Consider the following 22733-nt stretch of genomic DNA (forward strand, 5'->3'; position numbering starts at 1 on the left):
AATCTTATGACAGTCTCCTACAGGAATTTTACTAGGCCAAATTATAGAACTTCACTGCAAGTATGGCACAGGGATGGTATTTAGCTGCCTTATGGAAAATATGCTCTCCACATCCTTTGCTACTGGGTTTGGTCTGTTCTCCATAGGTTTACTTGTGCTTTCCATCTCTTGGCAAGGGGCACTTTGAGTTCTTAAGTGCTTTTCAAGGATAACAAGAGCTGAATATTTACCTTCCATATTGTGTCAGTGTGAGCTGAATTTCCACCCACCCACCCCCCCCCCCCCCCGGCCAATGATAACCAGGCTAGCCCAGTCTGGGAGCAAATGAATGCTGTATTTACAAGCAGAATCTACAATCTATGATGAAATGCAATGAATATGTACAAATATACAAAAATTCACAACATTTACAAATTTATATATACAATCAACAGAAAAACACAACCAGGCTCCCTTTGCTTCCCCCCAAAGGGGACCTTTCCCAAGGGGCCTCTCTCCCAGGGGCCTCCCCCCCCAACCCCCCCTGGCAGAAAGCAGAGTTAGCTAAAGCAGAAAGTTGTTAACTTAGCTCACCAAGGTCAGTGTGTTATCTGCCAGAAGAGAAGAAGAAACAGCAGCCAGACACTCAAGCAAGCTGCCCTGACTGCAGATTGGAGAGTGTCCCACTTTGTTTTGAGTAATAGTTCTTAAACATTTCTATCTATCCAATGGAATTGTTTAGAACAATCACTGTTTTGCTTTCTTACACCCAGTAGTGACTTATTTACATTCTTTCACTTTCTCTGCTTGAACTTTGCAAAGAAAAATTAAAAAGACAGTTTCAAACCATCACATGTAGTAGAAGGATACAGTTCACTATCATTGTACACTGAAATGCATGCAGCATGTTCAGTTATGTTTGACTATTTAATAGTAAGTCATGTCTTGCACACCATGACTCGTTTGGTATAAGTGAAAGGGTTTTAGAAGCTTTAGATCCACCAAAAGTAAAAGTCCATCTACAAGCAATCACTTGAAAATGTAACCAATGGAGAAAAGAAAAACAAAGGGAAAAGTTAGGAATGAGTTTCACAGCACTGCAAAAATGCCTCAACTTCTTAGGCAGCACAGATAGCCATTAATTTGTCAGGACTCTAAACAACTCATCTATACCAAGGTGTCACTGGCCCTTAGAAAAAGTAGAGGCTGGGAGAGATGCAAGGTGATCTGCCTTGTCTCTGGGCTTCAGGATCTATGCTGCAACTCTAAGTCAATGGCCAATAGGAAAAAAAAAAGATAGAGAAAACACCACTATACACAAGCTGAGATCATCTCATTGTTATCTTCTTTCAGGAATGCTACAGAGAGGCAAGGGTTTAAATCCTCGCAGATGTTGACCTATCTTTTATGCCTGGTGGAGGAAAATCTATGAAACAATAAGGAAATAGGCAGGTTTGTAAGACAGAAGTAGAACCAGAGAGTGGATATTTCCTGTGTCCTGGGAATGCATGGTATTGTCAATGCTCCTTTTGCACAGGCTACATTTTGCATAATATCAGAATATTCAGCGAGTATTCTGAGACATATTTTAAGGTTGAAGAGAAGGGAGCAATCAATGTGGTTAACCTGGGAATGACCCACATGGAGGCTGTGGTTCACAATATGGGTATTGCCCAGAATAGCATCTGAAAACTGTGGCAGAGAAGAAAGTGTCACTTCTGTGAGGTAACAGCATAATTTAGGGTGTGTATTTAAGAAGTAGAGAAAGAAAAGGCAAGAGTGAACAATGTAACAACCCCTTGTGATACCACCAATCACCACGTGGGAAAAGTGAAGGAAACAGTAAATGAAAGCCTCACTAACTTGAGGTACAAGAATAATGGGTGTATTAGGGGAAAAAAAATCAGCTTTGTTGAGAAGGGGACACCCCTTTGGAGAAAATAATACAAAATAATAACAGTAATAATAATTATTATTAATAAATAATTTCTTATTATAAATGCTTTTGTAGAAACCAGCATTGACTGAAAGTAATTTCCTTCAGGCCTGTAGATGAATGTCTTTGCAGTATCTTTTTATTGTGCTTCCTCAGTCTGATACTGCTTTGATTACACTGATTGGGGTGAGGTGTGCTTTTTCCCTGCTACAGTCACTGCTTTAAAAGACTGGAAAGGTCTAAAAGCCCTGTGCTGAGCAGAGGCAAGCTGCCCTGAGCAGTAGCTTTTCCACCTCATGGGTTCCATGGAATGAGTGGATGAGACATTTGACCATTTCCTATTACAGGATCTTACCAAGATGTCCTTCATGGAAGCACTGGTTTGCCTTACATTTCATCTGTTCTTAGAGAGATGATAGTATGCCAGGTAGTTTGCAGTCACCATGATGTCTTTCAAAGGGAGAGGTCTTTAAGCTCCTTCTGACTTCAAGACTGCAAACATGCCAAGAAAAAAATATGTTTAAAATTATTGAGTGACTTTGTTGTGCAAGTAAGACATGAGGAGGATGGCCACATGTTTTGATTATGTTGGTATTGGTGCAAAGTCATGAACTTAAATCTTGCTGCAGAACTTTCCTGAACTGGTTCAGCTGCAAATACATACATGTTAATTCCATCTGCATAGATAAAAGCAGACAAACATGGCTGTGACTGTATCAGTCTCTTGGGCTATGGGACTGGAAAACCTTCTTCAACCATGTAGATGATTGGGCCAAGGATGTTCCAAAGCATCTTCGATACCTCTCCATCCCATAACCTGTTCCAGGTGCAGTGTCATCAAGGAGCAGGGAAAACACTTTGTGCGTGGCTCAGTCAGTATTCATGATTACACTCTGAAGCTATTGCCTTGTGTTGGACATGCTCAGTGCAGGGGCTCATCTGTTGACCTAGATTCATGATGTACTTTGAACTCAAAACTACTAGCCTGTGCCAAAGAAACAAACTGAACAGGTTTTTTGTCTCCAGAATAGCAGGACCAATCCACATAGGTAATCAGAGAAGCTGACTAAATTCTTCCTCATTTTTTCTATGTGAAGGCTTCAAACCCAGCTGAAAGACAGATTTCCTAAGTTAAATGGCCTGAAATTCTAGGTTAAATATGCTTCATATTCTAAAGATCAAATCAAATGAGAGATATTTTTTAAAAACATGTAAATATATTTTAAAAACCCTTCTGACTTCTCAGAGGTTTGTACAAGCTCAAAAAGAAATGTCTGGAACTAGAACTTGGTGTTTGTATCAAACTACTTACTTGCAACATGTTAAACTGCTTCCTTCTCTGTTGGATTTGTAGAAATCTAAGCTGTGTGTGGTCCCTTTTACATAGGGCAGACAGAGATGGAATTTAAACTGTCTCTGTGTGTAGCTGCATTTATTGTCTTTAACGGATGTTTGCACTACTTTTTTACCTTAAGTCTTTTCCCAGTTCTGCTACACCTACTTGAATTCATAATATATTGAGGAGAAGATTTTACCTAGTTAGTTGCAGAAGTTTTCATAGAAAATGGTAGAGTACAACTTACTGATCTCTTCCTCTCATTCTAGACCCCTCTAGCAATTTACATTTTACAGAATAAATTCTAGGTCACAAATGAAGTCTGAAATTGAATCAGATGACACACAGTATCATCAAAGATTGAATATTAGCTTGCATCAATTTCTGCTGCTCAGTTTTCACGTGGTCAGCCCTTGCTACTACTGCCCATAGGTCCTATTGTTCATTTTGTAAGCCTTGGATTATCACTAATGACAGAACCATTTCTAGCTATCTGTATGATTTGCTTATTTATAAACTTCAGAAACCAATTGAAAGCATCCATCTGACATTTTCTTCAAGGAAATTAAAATAACAGTCTTTTTTCTTGGAAACCATCTTCAAAGTACCTGCTAGTAGTTAGAATCAAGGGTGAGTGTATAGTAAGTATCACATGCCTAAGAAAAAAGTGTCCTTGCTAAAGTTGCATCTCTTCCTCTACCCAACTACTCTCTCAGTTCCTATGAGATTGTTCCTGAATTTCCAGGGCAATATTTCTCAGTGACTTACTGACATGGCGAAAGGTCTTATTCACTGATTAGCCTAGTAGCATACAGGATATTTCTCCAATCTCCATGTTGGTGTCAAGAATATAATGATAAATTAGTGGTGATAAATTGTAGAGATACACTAGAGCTCTTTTTACTTATACTAGAAGGCATCATCACGTGTCAGGCAAAACCTGACACAGGAGGTTTTGACAACTCAAAACCAAGATGGGCAGGAATTTCTGAGATGCTTCAGCTTTTTGTTTGACAGGTTTCTTCTAGAGTGATTAAATTGTACCTTTCCATTTAGGGTCTCTCCCCTTATATAGTACTGGCCAACATGGGGTTGATAATACAATGTGGAGCCAATGCAAAGAAGATTACCAACAGGAAAGGGTAAGGGAAAAAAATATGCTTTTGTTTACTAAACAACAATTGGTGTTCCCCTCCATTCTGACACGTTTTGACAGTAGATAGCATAAGAGGAAGGCTGGAAGCCAACTGTTCACTTACAGTACTTAGCAACAACTTAGTGCTTGGAGGGAATGTATCCTGCCTTTGGAGCAGCTGACTTAGTTTTGTGCTTTGAAAAATATGTCTTCATTATAGCTAGACCTTGGGTACTTGGCAGAGACAGTATGATAAAAGTGTTGGCATCCTTTCTGACTTACACAAGTACTATGGGTTGACGTTTTAGACCACTCTGTGAGGAATCTGTAGAGATAAATATGGGCAGTCAGTAGTTATGGAAAGGGGATCCATCAGGGCACAAAGATGCTTGCACTGGAAGGAGTGGAAAGATTTCTGCTTTCTAGAGGAAGCTCATTAACTTATAGAAATGTACTTTTGGTCCTTCTTACTGCTCTGTTTTTAGCCAAAGGTTTAGGTTTCTCTGTAGTCAGTGAGCAAGAAAGCACTATAGCAGTTTCTGCTTGCAAGACAAGATGGTCTGGTTCCTCTCTGTCTGTCCAAAAATTGCTTCATCTGGCATTATGACATCAGACATCAGACTGTCCATGATGGTGAGCACATGTTTTTACCCCTTATCTCTTTGGGAGATATCAAAGTTCTTCCCTGTTGCCATTTTACTGTTATCCTTCTCAGCTGTGACTCTGAGAAGCAACTGAGAAGTTTCTTCTCATTGAGAAAGAAAACAAAGGAAAGAAAGGGAATTGGAAAGTTACTTAGAATGAGGAGACTTAATATGATTTTTCTTCATCTCTAACTCACTTCCAGCCCTATATGGATGTGTCTTTTTTTTTTTTTCAGTGTTTATCCAGGTGGTTGAAAGATTCCCCAATTCAATCATGACTGCCAAAATCCTGAATGGCCCTTCAGCTATACCCATGCAAGTCATCTGGATCTGAGCATACCCCAGCACTTCAAGGGCTGCAACAGGCTGAAAATCATGAAAATAGTACCTCTTGGATGCTGGACAAAAAGGCTCTAATGAATTGTCTATGTTCAAATTCAAAGTCCATACAGACTAAAGTGAAGGAAAGATTCAAGCAAAAGGAAGGTAACATCCTGAACAAGCCTTTCATTGCATTCCTATAGCATCCTGTACCAGGGACTTTAAAACAACGATTCTCTCTGTTTGATAAGTGCAAGTGCCCACCTCAACCCTGTTCAAAGCAAGCTCTTTCATATCTTTCACAAACCAGTCTCTGGTGCCAATCTGACTGATGCTAAGGGGCTTTTCAAAAATGAGTTCTCACAACCTCTCTCTCCCCTAACACCAAAGTGAGAGAAAGTTAAAAAAAAAAAAAAAAGGAAAAATATCTGTATTGAGATAAAGAATATAGTGAGATAATACAATGCACAATTACCTTGACCTGTTTGCAGAAAAGCACAGCAAAATGCAGAATCAGGAGCAGAAGCCACTGACCTACCCCCTCACCCACCAACCTGCAGCAAGCCCAGCAGAAAAGCCCAACACCCAAGGCCAGAATCCAAAAGCAGCAACCGGAGCAGGAAGCCTCTTATGTTATAATCTGAACTTCAACGCCCATAATACTGTGCTCCAGCCAGCACTTTCATTTTGAAGCTGGCATAACAGCAGCACAGTATGAATAACAGCAGCAGATTGAATTTAACCTATGACAAAACCCCGTGTCACTCTGTGGCTTGGAAAGGAGGCATCGGAACTGGTGCCAGCATGTGGAGCAAGTGCTAGCACCTAGCAGCTGGTGGAAGAAGGTCACAGACAGAGGTAGGAGAAATCATGCTGTGAGGGCAAGAAGCCTACTGCTGCAAAAAAACCACATGCAATGGTCAGCAGATTCATGCACAGGCACTGAGACATTTCTGCAGTTTTCTTGGCTAGCAAAGAGACTTCTCCGGTTCTGATGTGTCTCTTGATCCCTGCTGTTGCAAACATTCCTTCTATTCCAGGCACTTCAGCCAGTCCCTGTGAGGCCTTGAATCTCCATATGTTTCAGTGAGCAGGCTTTGAAACCAGCTACACTCAAACATCCTTAGATACAGGAACATTTTTAAGTTCATTTATTTGCCAAAGTGCAGTTTCAAATTCTTAGCAAATATGTGCCTCCAGCCTGCTGCCATTCCAAAGACAAGGAATAGAGAACTCAAAAAAGTTCAGAAAGTTTGGTTCAACATCTTTATAATGAAGTATTTTGGGGTAATGCTCTGCTTCAGCAAATAAGTAAATTTAAATTTTTGAAGAAGAGCTTCCACCTTATCTGTAATTTAACACATCTGAGCATCAATGAAATTCTACAGACAATCAGAGGTAGTAAAGGACTAGGAAGAGAAGATGAAGTTGTTTGGAGAAAATGAAGTAGCTAAGCATTATTATTAAAAGTAAATAAAATATTAAAAAAAGCTAGTTATTGTGGAGCTGTATGTGTAACTCTGCCTGTTGGTGACTGCTTTGACTCTTGAGTAGCTTTTGTCTAATATCTTCTAAGCACAGGTGTGAATTTTCTATGCCCATCTACCTTTGAAGGGGAACTGGCATTGCCTCTTTTAAGCTTGATGCTGGAAAACAGGACAGAAAAGGCCTGCTTCACACCACAGGACACCTATAGTTGGATCACCAAGATATTATTTTCCACTTTAACTGCTGGCCCCATTTCATCCATGGATGACACTGACACTGAAAGCATTTGGCTGCACAGCTCTTGTGATATCTCCTTGTGGCGGCATATTCCAGTCCCACACAGCATGCCCATACCTTTGTAAACCTGGTGAAATGATTGTCTTCACTAGGCTTTCAGAGTCTTATAGCAGAAGCTGTTGCAGTCTTAAATGTAATGGCCCTTATTTTTAAACCTCTGCTGCAGTCTCTGCAATGTGGAGAGTTATCCTTTTTGTTGTTACTACGACTCTCACTGTGATATACTTCAGATTAATGATACATCAATTCTCTGTCAAGAGGCTATTTAAAAACACTTCTAATTCAATGGCTTGTGCAGATGAAATAGTTCATTCAGCATAACTTTGGCCATTTATGCTCATGGTGGGATTGGTGATACATCTCCTGCCTTTGAGATTCTCCCCTTCTTTGTGTAAACCACTTTAACACTGCCCAGAAATAATTGGCATGGTAAGCATTTTTTTAATCAATTGAGCTCTGGTATTGAGAATCAAATGGCACAGCTGAGTATCCCTAAAAGAGGGTGGATTGTTTGTAAATTAGGTGATGATAAACTTAAACATTGAACATTGGATATTTCAAAAGTAACAGATCCTTTTAGCTTCCCCTAGAGTGATAGAGAGCTAAGCACTCTGGTCTTAGTGACACCTGTGTACCACAGCTTTGTCTGTAACATTTGTGACCTAGTTTTCCCTGTGTATGGATAACACTACATGGAAGTAGGACTTTCCCCTCACTCCTATTCCATCCATGCCTGCATTAAGAGATGGTCTAGCCATTGCTTCCGTGGGAAAGGGCAGATACCTGGATCCTGGCTGCTGGCCAGGAGAATCCATAGCAACAGAGGCTATGTACAGCCAAGAAACTGAGCTCCTTTGGGAATGAAAGAGTAACTATGCAGGAAACAGCAGGCATTTGTGTTCCTATATAAGGCTTTCAGTTGCCTGTGTAAAATAGAAATGCAATGGCCATCATCTAGATCTGAATCAAAAAGTGGTCATGACAGAGCCATTGCAGCAGCTGATAACACCCCTAGAGATACCAGAGGATGAATGGGTAAGGAGACCAACCATATTTGGAACTGCAGGCAGGACACTGTTGAGAAGTGATCATGGTCACTGCCAAGTTGTGTCTGCTTTGCTGTGAAAGAAGGCTTTCATCTCTAGAGTTTATGGCCAGGAAAAAAAAAAAAAGAAAAAAAAGAAAGAGCTTCATTGCTTTTAAAGCCAGCAGGATCACCTGCTGTGCTCCTCTGTGTGAAACAGGTGGTAGATATAATGTCTTTTGTTGTTTACTTTGAAAAATGAAATTCCTGTAGGTGGGTTATTTTGGTATATTTTAATTTTTCAAGCAGTTTTGCATTTCAGTATCCTATGTGCATTAGCAGGCACTGATGAATAAATAAAAGTGTCTCAATTATATACACAATTAATTAAATTCTGATGTGTTTTACAAGATTTTTCTTATACAAGGATTATGTGGTGGTGTTTGAATGATGGCTTTTTCAAGACAACTTGGAGGTTACAAAGCTCGTGAGATCTGTTAGGCCTCAGAGAAGTTAATGAGATAGGACAAATTATTGAGCTACAAGGCTGAGATGGAAGAGAAGTGCATTTAGTGAGCCATTGTGTCTGTGCCGTGGGGTGTAAGAATTGAAAGTGTGGAAGAACATCCTCATGAGAAGGATACAAACACTCCAGATATACAGAGATCATCAAGTTGTAAGAGAGGCTAAGAATTCAAATTATGGAGTGAGGCAAAGATGCCCTTGCTCCTATTTTCTCTGTCTGGGAATTCCCTAAGTGGGTTTGATTATAGAACAGCCTCCAAAAAACCCTTTGGCATGAGGACTAGAAGAGATCAGACCCTCTGAAGAGAAGCACAAATCTGCAGTGGTGTTGGTAGAGCAAGTAGGTGGGGTATTTTGTAGACAACTGGTTCCTCTGGAGAAGCAGCATTAAGTATCACCTAGGTAAATGGTTCATCAAGAGCTGTCTGAATTGGCTCTTGATGTGACTGCTGATTGTCATGCTGTGTCCAGAGTGGTAGATGGGCACATGAGCAGGGTTGTCCTGCTCCTGCCATGAGTCATTCAGCTGCAGGCTCTATTCCTCACGTTAACCCTACATGGTCATCTCAAGCAACTTGGGTTTAGAAAGCAGCTGAGTTTAGTGGCCTGTCCTTTTTGAGTCCTCATGGCTGCACTAGTACAAACTAAAAATTCCTGAAAATGTCTTAAAACCCCAGGACCTAGTGCTTTAATATGATGCTGTGAATTTAGAAGCATCCTAAAATAAACCACCTCTGAAATGCTGTCTTTGATGGATGAGGGTCTCAGTTGCTCTGCTTGGAGGGGACAAAAGGATATCTATGGACGTCTGTAATACTCTGAGTTCTGCACAGGAAAAGGGAAATACAGAATGGAGGCAGTCCTGCAAATTCATATTATACTGTCATTCTACTTAAGCCCTTGGGAACACAAGGGAGTTCACACTGTTCTGTCATGAGTCTGCAACTCAAGTGAACAACAACAGCTGGACGTGTTGGGGCTGATGTCAGTTTCTGATGACAGTCTGAGTTACTGGTCTTGATCTGATCCTGTGCAACATGTGGGTGGAGCACAGGATTGTAAGGTAAAATTATTCATAGATGATCCTGCTTGCTATGTGAACGCTCTCCTCCCTCCATGTCTGGGTGGTAACCAGCAAGAGGGTTTTTATCGTCTCAGCAAGCAGATTTTTATTGTTGACCAACCAATATGCCATGTCCCAGCACCCGTTTAGCTCCTTAGATAATCCAAACAATTACAGATTTCAATTTACCTTCTGATTTGACCCTCTGCCAAATAAAAAAAAAAATCAAGCATAGCATGAATTAAATGATGTATGTGAGACCTGAAAGATTACCTTTGTCTGGGCTGGGGCCTGAACTAGAGTCTTGGTCTCTGGCTCACAGCTTGCTGAACTGCTTTTACACACCAGAGTGAAGGTGGACCACACTAAAAACATCCACATTACAAGTGATGGAGAGTTCTTGATGAAGAAGGTGCTAGGCCATTGTTATATTTCTAAGTGCAGTCCCTGATGTATGCCATGTATGGAATTGCAAGCTGCTCTGCTCTGCTCATCTCATGTTTAGCTTTAAAGAAGAGCCTGATCTGAACTGCTCAATGAATACACTTGATACTTGCATTTTAGTTGTGGGATTCAAAAGAGGCCCTCAAAGCTACTCATAAAAAGGGAATGAGTTCAGGAGAGAGACAAATGGACACTGTGGCTCAACAGAAGATTGGAAGGCTTTATGTAATCTCACAGTGTGCAGGTCTGAAGCAAACTCTGCTGTTTTGTAGGAAGTGCAATGGGCCAACTGCTATAGTAGGCAGTGCCAGCTGGTATGTGCTCAGGCTGTAAAAACATCTTAAAAGCTTCTCTCTCTTTGCTATTAAGAAAAAATTTTTTTTGTGGTTGGTAAAGAACAAGAAGAACAGGATGAGATATCGTTATCACTCAAGAAAGTTATTTCTTTCCTAAAGTCCTTTCACTAATAATCTTCCTTGTATTATTTAAAAAAAAAAAAAAGGCAAAATATCAAGGAAACACTTGGGTTTCTGCATGCTGTTTAGCCTCCACAAGTCTGAGCACCTGGGATTCAAAAAGCCCTGCTGTTGAGAAGGACCCTTAGCAAGTCTTTATTTATCACATAAAATTGGTAAAAGGCTGCTTTTTTGTTTGTTTTGCACACCCCACCCCCACTCGTAGCAAACACTATATATCAGTTGGTTATTCTTCTTACCTTTTCCACCATATTTTGTTGGGGGTTGATGAAGGAGGGGGCATTGTTGCTATTGTTGTAAGGAAGATTCTGGAACCTGTGAACACTAGTAATACTGTTTTAAATAATGAGGAAAAATTCCACATGGAAAGCTGTGGCAGTTTGTGACTGAATGAGAGAAAAGTGCCCTAGAAGCTATTCATTAGGAATTCACTGGAAGCTCTCAAACAAGCCTGGCAGAAGCTGAAATTGAAGTGGTCTCTGACCTAATTTTCTTCTGCATGAAACATCTGCATCAAGGCACTCTTTGATGTATTCCACTTGGCTCTGTCTACAGTATTGTATCACATGGCTTCAGCGTTGCCTCAGTTTTAAAAGACATTTCCAGCCTGTAGAAGGTAATGTGATGTTACTGTTACCCAAAGTAATCACTCAATGTGCTCCCGAAATAGAAACAATAGACGTTCAGGCGAGGATGTCTGCTTTGCAGTGGTTGTTGCCGCCTAAGCTCATGGTTTAAAAACCCCAGATCTGTGATATTCATCTCATGTAATTCATCAACACCAGAAAGGGGAGGGAGAGGGGGGAACTGTGAGCCTTCTGTGTAATAGTATGTCAGAGGACACAATGCTTTACATGTGTGAGCTTTGCATTCCTCACTGCCCCAGCCATACATTTAGTTTCACACACTGGAAAAAAAAAAAAACAGGGAAATGTTGGAGGACATTATCATAAAACCTCAACAGAAGGAGCTCCTGGTTTTCATTTTGCTGTTTGTTCTCTGCTGATTGACACCCAAAGCTCACGGTGAAAGAAATGCAAGCATGTTTGTGTAGATGCGTGGATGATGTGTGATGTATTTTGAATATATATTTTCCCCCCTCCTTTTTCTTTTCTGCACTACAGTACACATTTCCTATCTGCTCTTCTCCAAGTGGTGTAGAAAACAGAGCAGCACAAAATTATATACGTACGTTTACACATATATACACACATAAATGCAGAAATAAGAAATGATTTGGGTCACTTCTTTACTTTAAATGAATAGATCTTAGTCTTCTCCTGAAAGGTTTTCTGCTCAGTCCTACCTAATGGCATGCTGCTGTTTCCCCAACCTTGCCTGTATTATGTGAATAACTGTGGTGTCTTTTGTGTTCCACCCCCTGAAGAAGAATCCTTTGAAATTCTAAATGACTGTGCTGTGGATTTTAATGCCTGTCTCTTAGAAATAGCCAAGCAATACCCAGTCATGGAGCAAGATTCAGCAAGCCTTTTGAAAGTTATTCAGCCTGCTTCCTCAGCCTCATGAGTGTGTGTGTGTGTGTGTGTGTACATGTGCTGTTTAATTCTCTGAATGTATGGCAGGAATACATTATTTCCCCGTGAATCATTTTTTCTCTTCTGTCCATCTACTCCACCCACCAAATCTATCCTACTTTTGTTGACATAGGAAAATATGAAGCTAACTGGATAGGGTGCTTGTGTGGGTCCTGTGCATACAGCATGGTATGCATTGGTAGCTTCTCAGTTCCTTGCAGAGATCAGAAAGAAAAGACAGCCCTATTGGATTAATTACATGCCTCCAGGGTAATCGCAGCAGAAAATCCATGGCCCAGGAGCCTCAAAATAGCCTGATCCCTGGGGTCATTTTCTCAGGTTTAGGCTGAAACACATCAGGAAGGCAGAGTGGAAAGAAATAGAATAACTCCTGTCTGACTCCTGACAGCAGGCAGATACCTGTGTGCTCTCTCTGGTGCTTCTCCTTTAAGTCGACATTTCTTTGCTTTGTTGATCAGTGGAAGACCTCTATCTGGTAGCAACGATATAATTAATTCCTTATACAAACAGCTGCTCCATCCCCTATTGAAGTGATGTGTTTAACTGTGCTAGGAGCTGCGTGTGTTGTAACAACCAGCTCCAGCTCTAGAGGACTTCCTTAAAAGTGCATGGTGCTGAGACAGCTGGGGCCGGCAGGGAGAGGGGATGCACCCAAGGTCACACTGCCAGTAGCCAGGAAGCAAACTCCACCTCATCTTCTGACAATCAAACTGCAGCACTTTGTGGTAGGAACACCTTGTCTCATCTTCTGCAGACAAGCACCAGGCCAATTCTCAGTGCCTGTTGCCAGACACAAATCTAATTTTGTAAAGGAGAAAACCAATATTGTGCCAAAACCAAACCAAACCAAACCAAAACAAAAAAACCCTAACCAAACAAATGAACAAAACCAACAACAACAAAACCCCAACATACAAACCAACCCAAACCCCTACTTTCTTTGCATGTCTGTTGTTTCTGGAAGGGCAGCAAGGAGCAGGGAACCTCTCTCCCACCACATTCACAAACAGCCCTGAGGAGTTGTTCCAGAGAACATATTTAAATAAGAAAAGGCAAGGTGTCCCTGTGTGCACTGAGGTTGATTTACACTTCGACATGGACGTGATTGGCTGTGGATGGTGCCTAGCAGAAGCTTATCACACCCACTCTAAAAATAATGATCTCCAATGAACAAGATCTGCTCACTCAGATCCAGCCTTGGTTTTCAAGCAGTGGCATGACATTCAGAAGTGGCCAAGAGGCTTTTCAGCAGGTCTGTGATACTGAAGAATTCATAGAGGTCATAGCAACAAGGCTTGAAGCAAGTGGCTCTTGCCCAGCAAGAAACTAGTTTGCTCTCCAAGGCTGGGAGATGCTGGAATTTACTTTCTTGTTTGTTTTTCTCTCTTCTTAGGTTTGGTGGGGTGTTTTTTTTACTTTGTGTTGATTTTTTTCCCCAACAAATTTCTCCTTTCCTCCCTCTGTCCCCTGCTCCTGTCTTTTTTCTGGGTTTTATGGTGGCATCAGAGACCTCCTTGGCATGGGAGATGGTCATGCCTTCCAAGTGTTCCCCACTCAGCTCCTGCTTCTTGGGTAAATTAAAGTCATTGTTGTTTCTTGCTGGTTCTTCTGAGCTCTGGAGACCCATGTTTTGCAGTGCAGAAAGCTCCAGCTTCTTCACCAGCGTGATGTTTCCTCTTTATCCACCCACTTACATCTGAACCCTGGAAGACAAGCTGGGTTTTGTCTATTCATTTGGCAGATGGTTACATTCAGATTTTAGAGGAACATAATGTTAGAAATGGAGTGTGTGTATGTTTGTGTTTGTATGTGGTGGGGAGTCTTATAACTGCTAGCAGTTTCACACAATCTCCTGTAGGTAAAAAGAAAAAAAAGTTGCCCTCCCTGCAACCCCCCCCCCCCCCCTCCCCCCTCCCTCTCTTTTCTTCCCCCCCAAGTCTGTACTGTATATACCAGCAGTGTGGTCTAGGCCAATGCTGAACATTTGTGCCTTGGACAATAGCACAGCCTGGCCTGACTATTATCAGCTGCTGTTTTCTGGTTAGCTTTCCTTTTATTCAAGTGCACAATGCAAGCCTTTATCACCCTTCAGTCACAGTGACTCTTGAGGAATACATCTGGTTTTCTCTTTCAGCAGCTCTGAAAAGGTCAGTCTGTTCATTTCTTATTCGCAGGACACCACATTTTTTTCCTAGCTGGAAAGACAGGCCTACACCTTTTCATTCTGTCTTGTACATAATTAGACATGGTGTCGCTCTAGAAACCTACCCTTGAAATCTTCCCAAGTAACTCTTTCAGAGACTGGAGATGGGGCAAGGGAGCAAGTGAGCGGGGGGGACCACTTCCATCCAATCTTAAATCTCATTGTGTGGTCACAAAAACACTTCCCGAGCATTGCCAAGCCTGCTTTTTATCTCTTCTTCATCTCCTTCCTCTCCCTCTCCTTTTCTTCCTGCACTTCCCCACCTTTTGCCTTCCAACACAGTCTTACTGGGTTTGCTTCACGGACACATTGCACATGGTAGAGGCTCTTGCATAAAGAAGTCCTCAGATTATTTCTTCAAATGAGATTGCAATCACTTTCCCTTCCACAAAATCCCACATTCTTCAGGCAGGCTGTAACACAGTAACAAGTGTGCCCAAGGGGGCAGAGCTCACAGCAGCTGGTGTCTGACAAATTATCCTGCTCCAGACAAGCAAATGGTGAGTTGAGCTACAGCACTCCAAGGTTTGTGTGTTTTGGTTTCTCCCTACACACTGGGTATTGTGGGCCAAATCATCCTGTAGTGTAAATCAGCACCATCCCCTTGTATCTGGAGGGTCTCCTCTCTGCTGGAATTCATTTTCCCTTCCCAGCTACTGCTTGTGTGTTTTGTCTTGAGAAATATCAAGCAAGGCTGTCACAGCTCCTGAGTGATGTCACCTCTGTGCCAAGGAGGAAGACAGTTCAAGAACTCAAACAGTCCTGTGCTTCTCCTGAGAAATGACTGCCAATATGATCTGGCAAGGAGAAAGGGGAGGATGTTTCATAAAATTAATTATTGACCAGTATGAAACAAGGTAGAAGCATCAAATTAATTTCTGCTAGGCAAACAAGCTTACAGTTGCTGACACTCTGTCAAAGTATGCTTGATATAAAACTGCTGGTTTATTGACTCACTCTGCCAGGACCACTAAGTTGTGGTAGTATGATTCTTCAGCTCTTTAAGCATACCCATGCTGCAGTTTCTGGTTGCTTTTCTTTACAAATTTCAGCTTTACCTTTATTTCCATCATTATTTGTCTCACATAATAGAAAAGCCAGGCTAAAACCTGACAGTAAGCTATCTGATTTTCTTTGTGTCCACCCCGTTTTTAACATATGTTCATGGTGACATGGTTCCAGTCCATCAGGGCAGCTTTCCTGGGATGAAATCCTTTCCTCTTTTATCCTTTGCAAACACCACAGGACTTGAGTACTTGCTTTTTCCCAGTCAGGAGCAATCCCTGCGGTTGAAATCTCATACCGTTAAACCTGCACCTATGGAAATCATAGTCACAAGGGCTTTTTTTTCTTACAAATGTCTGCATCCAATCAAGATGTGGATACACTTCAAGTCCCCACCACCACCACCTTTCTGTGGTGCTCACAAGAGAGCAGACAGAGGAGGAGGGGTGAAATGCACAGTGGGAGAGCAGTATCAAAGTGGCCAGTGCAGGGCAGAACACAGATTTCCCATTTCTACTCCAGCATTTCCAGGGAGTTTGTAGGTCTCTTCCTTCATAGCAGAGTGAAAGGTGAAAAATGAGCTTAAGCAGGAAAATTAGTTTGCTAGCACACTGCACTACTCTGAGTTAGTTGTGAGACTAGGAATAGACCCTCCTCTGCATTGATTTATTAAGTCACTCAACCATATCTTCTCAAATGGACATCTTCTCTTGTGTGCTTACCATAGAGGACTTGATCTACTGCTCCAGTAGACTTTCTTCTTTAAGTGATTTTTGTATTTTAAAGCAAAGGACTGGCTAAAGACAGACAGAATTTCAGTTCTGGTATTAAATTTCTTGATTGGCTTAGAGCTAGATCTCTCTGTCTGTCTGTATGTCTGTCTGTCTATCATCTATGTATCTGACTGTCAATCATCTATCTGTCTGTTTATTTAAAAGTAAAACCTTCTAAGATATTTTATGATTTACAGTCTATAAGCAGTGCATAATGGCTTTAGGACACAGAAGGAACATCTGAAATTTTTATTAAATTGCCTATATGATAGCAGCTTCTACTGATACTCTCAGGTTTTGGGGTTTATCACAGTTTCCACAATGGATCTTGATTTTCAGGGGTTTAGAACAATGTGGTCTTAAAACCTGCCCACAGCTAAAATACATTTTTGGTCTTATCACACCAGGCTTACAGTAAATTGGAATAGAAATTAGAAAAGTACAGAACAGTTATGTGGTTTCTGGTTACTTTTTGTAGAAAGACTTAGAAGTTCAGAGTCTTAACCTGCTATAAAAGGTAATGTTCCTTTCACTCCAGCACTGCATATCTGACAATTTATGTTGGTTTTTTTCATGATGCTGAATTGATACCACTTTGTCTCGTACAATTTGCCTGCACATGTGATACTGCAACATGGAAAGAAAGATCTGAACTCTGGGTGAAAGCCTGTGGTGTAGTTGTCCTCACTAAGGACTTCTGTCCTTAATAAGGGTATCAGATAGGTCTACCTTGAATAAGGATAGAAGACAGGTCTCCCTTGAAAAGACTTGTCTCTCTTTAACATCCTATGGCAGTGAGTTTCGTAAGTTCTCCACTGAATATAGCCATTTAATTTTTTCCTACATGTTATACTTTTACAAACACTGATCTCTACTGTTTGGTGTTTTCAGGATAAAGCAGAACATGGTGATACCCTCCTCCAGAATACAAAGCCGTGACAAATTTTATTGTGGGTTTTTTTTAAGTTTTTGGGCCAATGAGGACATGTATCTCCACATGCAGCTGTAACAGAAATAACAGGAAATGTAAGAAATTATGAGACACACCAGTAGAAGCTGATTTAACCACCCACTGCTTTAAGTAATAGATTATAAATGTATCCGCTGTAACTATTTAAATCTTTATGAACAAAAACCAAACCCAAACAACAAAACCAACACAACATAATCTGATGATGATTTTGCAGTTTTTGATTTGGGAGATATTGCTGTGACAATCTTGAAAGATTTCATCAAAATTTTTGAGAAAAGTTAGCTGCCTTTGTAGTAGTCAAAACTGGAAGACCAAAAAGAAACCTTCTCATAAGAAGAGGAAGCTTTACTGTAGTTGTGGTAGTCACAGGACACAAGCAAGAGAAAGTTTATAGTTTCCAGTTAACTTTTCTGTCAGAGATGGGCTAACAGATACACCTGATCTGTCTCAGAGAAGTTGTTTTTAGCTTTGAAGTATTTCAAACATAAAGAAAAGGTTTTTAGAGTAGAAATATTTTCTGCTTTTTCCAACTACACTTGACTTGTGTATTTAATTATATTACTTTAACCAGCAGTGCTGGCTTCAACAAGGTTACTTTGATATTCCTGCAATACTGTATTCAAAAAAACTTAGTTTCATAGGTAATTTCCAGATTTCATTACAAATGGAGGGGAGTGATGTCAAATCTACTAGCATTGCTTAGACAATATAAAGTTCCACTTTTCCACCAGGTCTTCTAGAGAGATGGACAAGTTTATTCAGATATAGACATGGTACTCTGGCAACCTTAAAACTTTGTAAGCCTTTCTGGCTTGGGATGTGCCTGTGCCCAAGCAAACCTCATTTATGCATGAGTAGTCACAGTTAAGAGATGTGCACTTGCTTGCAGCACTCAGTTTCAGAGCACTGTCTCTGTGAGAAGCCTCAGAGAGATTTCAAGCTTCCTTGCTCCAAACATTTCTGTGTGAGAAAGGCAAGAAGTTCTCAGATGAGAAACTAGTGCCTTGGCTTTGTCTGTCTTTCTACAGCTGTGTGTCTGTCTGCATGCATGTGCTGGAAAAACGCATATAAAGATAGATAAGACAGATGATGTCTAGCTGGGCACCTTTTGTCTTCTTGAAATGTAGGCTAACTTCAAGCAGGGGCAGTGAAGTGCTTCCCTTGCTGGAGGCCAAACAAACCTTTTGCTCCTGCTGTTGGTGGACTACCCATTTGCACATCCCTCAGTAGAAGTCCAAAGTTACAATTTCCACCTCCTGCCTGTCCCTTCTCTCAAAGTAATATGTGCATGGGTGTGTGAAATGAGGTTACAAGCTACAACCAGCTCACCAGCTGAAAATTCCACAACCTGATATGGCAACATCATAAGGATTTTCAGTTGTTTTAGCTTATCTTCTCAATCTACAAATCCTGGTGAGACTGATGCTGAAGTTCTTGGGGATTTTTTGTTTTGTTTTGTTTTGTTTTACTTTCCAGAATTATTAATGGGTTACCATTGTAAATGCTGCTGAGCTACTAATTAAATGCTGTTAAGGGTTTTGTATAATTTTTGGTTTTAAACACATGGTGGGAGATTGCATGACTTTCGCATCTTTTAAGTTTGTTCACAATCAGACATATATCTTCATTATCATTATTTGATTTAGAGGAAAGGGCAACAGAAACATTGTCTACATAGTCCTTTTCAATAATTTGTCAATCCACAAAAACAGAAAACCATTGCCTATATTTAGGCAATTTGTATCCTTTTATTGTAAATAATATACATGCTTTAAAGTGCACCCCAACTGTTTAATCTATGTACATAATTTTGCTGTCCCACTTAGGTGACCAAGTGAAGTTCAAGTGTAGAAAAGGTACCTAGTTTACTCTGTCCACTAAATGTTGTAAAATTCAATATGCCACAAAACCTCAAGAGTGCCTGATTGTTCTGTGTAAGCACAAAATATTAGGTCCCTTGCACTGTTCAAATGGACAGGACAGAAGAGTTTACATTTTGCAGTGTAACATCAAAAGAAGAAAGCTGTGTTTTGGGACTGGACCCAGAAACCCCTGATATCCGGAGCCTGGTAGTCTTTGTGTCCTTCTTCAGTTGCCATATTCAGAATTTGAATAAACGATATCACAATGTTATCTCTTTTTCTCAGAAAATCTCCAGCTCTTTAACAATGCAACTAAAGATGAAGTGAGTCCTACCTGTTGTGAATGTAGTGGGGAAAGGGCTTGAAAATTCAAGCTGTGAATCAAAAGCCACGAATGTGTTATTTCACTAGCACTGAAGGCTTGATTCTTAATGTTGTACTACTTGGTGACAACAGTGGTGGCCTCTTCCACTCCTTTGAGCCTATCGCTCCTGTGATGCACCTTGCTACTAGCTGAAATCCTAAATCTTGTCAGCGCAAGACGTGTCTCTTGTGTACATATATGTGTAGTGCCTAGCAAATAGGACCCCTGCAGAGAGCTCCAGCAGCACTGTTGTGCAGATGTTATTAGCAGCTTACTGTGATAAAAGATAAAGGACTGATCTCACATCTAGGGAGGGGCTTAGATCAGGCTCAAGAGTGTTGAAAATCCAAGCTTAGCTATACATAGGATATCTCTTACAGGTGCAAAGTCCCAGGCTGATGCTGAAACACCTCTTACTTTGCTGGTGTTTCTACAAGGTGCAACTGACAATTCTGAAGTGTGTGAAGATCACAGCAAGCAGAAGCTGGAAACTCAGGGTGTGGATTTCTGTACAGGGACAATATAAATGAAGCACTTACTGTTCCTTTGCACCTTCTTCTGTGTTAATGTAGCCATACTCTACCAGTCTAAGAGGGAACTCCTCGCTTTCTTAACACTCAGCATTATTTGTTTTGCTTATTCCTTACATCTATCAGAGGGGAAACACTATTGCTGCCACTTAGAAAAAAAATAGGATTTTGCCTGCTGTGCTTGAGAAATCTTCAGCACCAGTCTGATTGTATAGATTCCAGGAACTCCTGTTGTAAGGCTGGGATTCAGCTGACTGATATATAAATGCAAAGGTTCACTGCTTTACCACACTAGTATAAAATGGAAATGCAACATTCCCATCTGTGAAGACTTGCCAAAACAGTTTAGTGTTTCAAAAGCTGTGTACTGAAGGAAGACAAGATCTCACTACAAGCTGTGGGAGCTGGGAGAGTTTATGAAGCAGAAAGTACAGGCTAAAGGAGAGATCAGACCAGTGATAGTTTACTGGCCTTGCGATTCTTTTAAGAGGCGCTAATGGTAGTGGACTGCTACATGGAAGTAGACCCAGATTCATTTAAGGCAGCAGCATGAAATTGGTTGCAATAAAATTATGCATTAAATGTGCATTATGTTTAATAAGACTGTATTGCACTCCCAATGTTTACTCTGTGCCCACTGAGGCTGATCCAATTTTCTGAAGTTCTCCAATTGGTTCACTATCAGGTTTTCAGCCAGAAGGTCAGATTTCGCTTGCTGTTAGTACACGTCTCCATTACTTTGCTAAGACATTTACGCTCCATATTCATTACCTCTTCTTCTTTTTTATCTGTCTCCTGTAACTTGACTGCTCCAAAAGACTCTCTGTAGGTGGCATGTTTGACACAAATGAGACCAGTCTTTAATAGACGCCAACTCAAAAACATATATAGGTGCAAACACACACTCACACAAACATGTGAAGAGAAAGAGGGAAGAAGGCTATTTCCAGACCCACATCAGAGGTAATTTTATGTTGTTTCACTTAAGGTGTGGAAGTGACCTCTGTGAAATCATGGGTTTCGGATATGAAATTGGGACCATAAGTAGAGAGGCCAGAATATATGTTTAGAACAGTATGTGATCATGACTGTACCAAACTGGGAGCTGGATTGTTTTAATCAGAGGCAATGATAGTTTTAGTGTTCTAAAACACATTGTTTCTCAACACCTCAACAAACTCTGTCAGCACTGAGCTCAATGTGGGCAATACATGTGAGGAACCAGCAGGCACACTTTCTTAGGGCTTTGTGTTTCTTCGTAAATGCTTTAGCAGGAAAATACAGGCCTGCTTGTATTCTGTTCTCTTCTGTTAGAAGACCATGTTGAGAGAATTCAGCATGTCTAACAAGTTTTATCCAATAACATAGTATTCATCACTCCAAAATGGACTGTCCCTGCTAGCAAAGCTGGCTGCACTACTCAGAAGCAGTCATTGTCTGGGACACTCGGTCCTCTGCCTTGGCAGTGAGGTCTATGCTTAGCCTTCAGCTTGATGAGCTGGGGAAAATGCAGGGGAGGCCTAAAACGTCTTGCAAATGTATCAGATAATGAAGTGCAATGCCAGAATCTGTCTTTAGGCTGAAGTAGATGTGTCCATGTTCCATTTCAAGCTACCTGCTGGCAGGGTGCTAGCTCTGCACATCCAAAACCTACCTGAGGATCTGATGGGCATCCTGGAGGGTGTGCTGGGGCATGGGAGCCAGCCTGAGCACAAAGTCTGACCCAACATGGAAACACAAAGTCATAGCACCAGTGACTTTTTACAGTTCAGCTTCTCCAGAGGATGGCTGGACATCAGCAGGACTTCTCCATACCAGCTGGAGGTCTCTCCTCACCTGCATCTTCAGAAGTCAAACATTTAGGGAGGTGCTGCATCACCTCCAGTGAGAATGAGAATGGAGCAGAGCATAGAGTATCTCTGATTCACTCCATGGCCAGCAATTCTCCACAACTTTTGCCCATGCAGGTAAAGGCTGTGAGATAATTTGTGCTGTCTTTATAAGAGAGAGCTATATTTGGTGTTACTATTCTGCAGCCCATAGAGTAGTTACGTGGAAGCAGCAGTCTATGGGTCCAGGGGCATCACTTACCACTGGGGGAACATGATCTTCAATTTTTTGAGTTGACAAAGCCTTACTTTCACAAGATACTGAACATCTGACCTATTTCATGAAAGTGTTTTTGATGTTGCGAACTGGATACCAAAACCCGTAGCACACCAAAGTCATTACTTTCAAAAAATCTTCAGAGAAATTTTGCTACCAACCTCTAAAATGGAGTGGCACCATCTTTCTTCAGACACTTTTGTAAGGGTTTATACATAAAGCTCTGTGTGCCCACCCTCCTGTATTGCCATCACTTGGGGCCTTGACTCCCACTGGCAGCAGTGGAGGACCAAGTGGCTGAGCAGAAGACGTACCTGTCTCTGAACTACCACAGGCTCCATGATATGCCCTTGGTCCATATATGACATGAGTGGGTCCCCATCCCTTTCAGACAGACCAGAATAACTTTTGGGAGAGGACTAGGGCAAACAGCTGAGGCAGTGGCTGCCTTAGCTAACCCAGTTAAATCCATCTGCAGCCATGAGTCAGAGCCCTAAATCTATGTTCTTCTAGTCCCCACCTGCTTTGCACTTGTCCTTTCATTTCTCATCAAACACTGAGCAGTGGGCATGTTTCCTTCTGGGTTTCAGTTCGGTCTCTCATGCAGTACTCATCTTGGTTGAGATACGACATTGCTGAAGATGATAGTGCTGTTCTTAACTTACCCCCAAGCATGTTCCAAAGGTTCCATAT

Source organism: Indicator indicator, chromosome Z (genome assembly GCF_027791375.1).
Source record: "Indicator indicator isolate 239-I01 chromosome Z, UM_Iind_1.1, whole genome shotgun sequence".
NCBI lineage: Eukaryota > Metazoa > Chordata > Aves > Piciformes > Indicatoridae > Indicator > Indicator indicator.